This window comes from Elephas maximus, chromosome 7, assembly GCF_024166365.1.
Source record: "Elephas maximus indicus isolate mEleMax1 chromosome 7, mEleMax1 primary haplotype, whole genome shotgun sequence".
In the NCBI taxonomy this organism is placed as follows: domain Eukaryota; kingdom Metazoa; phylum Chordata; class Mammalia; order Proboscidea; family Elephantidae; genus Elephas; species Elephas maximus.
In genome coordinates, this window is record NC_064825.1 from 112,361,891 (window position 1) to 112,364,201 (window position 2,311).

At 40.3% G+C, this 2,311-nt stretch overlaps 1 pseudogene; it reads right to left on the minus strand.

Annotated features, from left to right (window-relative positions):
- Nucleotides 1–1,051: 1,051 nt before the first annotated feature.
- Nucleotides 1,052–2,082, minus strand: LOC126080383 (olfactory receptor 4C6-like; annotated as a pseudogene).
- Nucleotides 2,083–2,311: the final 229 nt, after the last annotated feature.

Here is a 2,311-nt window from a genome sequence, read left to right on the forward strand (position 1 = left end):
TGATAACAAAAGGCAGTGGAGAATTAACCATATGGGGCAGCTCTACTCTCTCCTGTCGAGTTGCTATGAGTTGGAATAAACTTGACAACAATCAGTTTGTTTATTTTTTTTTTGGAGTGGCCTCCATATTAAATAGCACACCACTAAACTGAGATTATGCTTGCCTTCAAAAAGGACACTTTGTAGCAGAAAAACCAAGAGAATTCTAACTCCTTAGGTGTTTATATGTATTTATCTTTCCCAATTTTTCCCAACCATTGAATTTAAAAAGATTAAAAATCAACAACTAAGTCTCTTTTAGACTGACACTTATTGAATAATATTTATTAAGCATCTGCTAGTTGACTAGAGGAGTCCTTAGTGGTACAAACCATTACTGCTCTCTGCTGTTAACCAAAAGTTGGAAGTTTTAAGTGCACCCAGAGATGCCTCAGAAAAAAAGACCTGGCAATCAACTTCCGAATAAAAATCAGCCTTCGAAAACCCTACAGATCACAGTTCTACTCCGACACACATGGGGCTGTCTTGAGTCAGAATCAACTCCATAGCAACTAGTTAGCTGATTGGAAGTGTATGAACCACTAGGTTTACAAAGTGAATGAATAAACACGATCCCTGTCCTTACAATTACGATTTTGTGGAGAAAACAGAGAAAATGAAAACACACTTACTTATAAAGGAAGTACAGTTTCTGCTTATTTATTGTAAGGATATAAATGGGATGGAAAGCTAGAGAATAACTGAAAGAAATTACTAGAGACAAGACTTCTTGAGGAGGTGGGTGGTCATCTGAAAATGAAATTTTATATGCATATATATATAGGATTGAGCCAGATGAAGCATCTGCAGAAGGAGATGCCATCAGACAGAAGTGTGAGAACAAAAGCCATGAAGTGGGAAAAGCTCGGATTCTCCAAAAATCAGTTAAAGAGAGAAGAAAGACAAAGGGGAATAGAGCCTTGTGAAAATGATGAAGTACAAAATGTACTGGAGAGGTAGGCAGCAATGTGGTTAGGCAGAGTACTGCAGTGTCTTGAGCAGATTTGTATACTTAAAAGATGTCACTTAGTATTGTACATGCAAGAGATTTGATTGGATGGGGAGCGTGAGACCTCACTGTACCTATAGGAAAAATTTGTTCATGCCATGGAAGATAGTGACAATCCAGGATTTGTTGCCTCTTCCAGAGTTTCTTCATGGCATTTTTCACCTCTGCATTCCTCAGGGTGTAGATCAAGGAATTTAACATGGGTGCAACAATGGTAAAGGACACAGCCATTGCTTTGTCTATGGGATAAGTGGCCACAGGTCTTACATACAAGAAAATGCATGGCACAAAGAACAAGACAATCACTGTGAGGTGGGAGCCACAGGTGGAGAGGCTTTTCGCCGCCCTTCAGAGCTGCAAGACTTCAGGGAGCAGAGGATGACCATGTAGGAGGCAACGAGGATAAGGAAGATGGTCACACACATCAACCCACTGTTGAGGATGACCAAGAAGCCCAGCATACAGGTATCAATGCAGGCCAGTGTCAGCAATGGAAATAAATCACACATAAAGTGATCAATGACATTGGGACCACAGAAGGGTATTTGGTACATGAAGAGAAGCCGTATTGTTGCATGCATGGACCCGCCTACCCAGGCCCCTCCCAGCAGCAGGCAGCACACCTGAGAATTCATGACAGTCATGTAGTGCAGGGGCTTACAAATGGCCACGTAGCGATCATAGGCCATCACGATGAGAAGGATGATTGACACCCCACCAAAGAAATGTTCTGCAAAGAGCTGGATCATGCAGCCTTCTAGGGAGATGGTAGCACTCTCACAGAAGGAATCCACAATCATCTTGGGAGCTATGACGGAAGAATAGGTGGCATCCATGAGTGAAAAAGAAGGAAGGAAAAAATACATAGGTGACCTCAGACTCTGACTTGCAGTCATAGTTACCACAATGAGCAAGTTTCCCAGTACAGTGGCCACATACATGATTAGAAACACAGAAGAAAATATTTTCCGTAGCTTTGGGTTCTTTGTAAGACCCAAAAGAATGAATTCAGTTACATCGTTTTGATTTTCCATTTACTGTAGGCTGATGTAAGCACACAACTATGAGCTGGAAAATCTGCAAGAGCAATTTTTTTAATTAGTGTAAAAATTTTATAATACAAATGCAACATTCGTCAATTCAATATTTTTCACATGTACAATTCACCAATAGCAATTACATCAATCGTGTTGTGAAACCATTACCAATATTCGTTGCCAAATTTTCCATTCCATTAACAGAAACTCAATGCTTCCTAAGTAA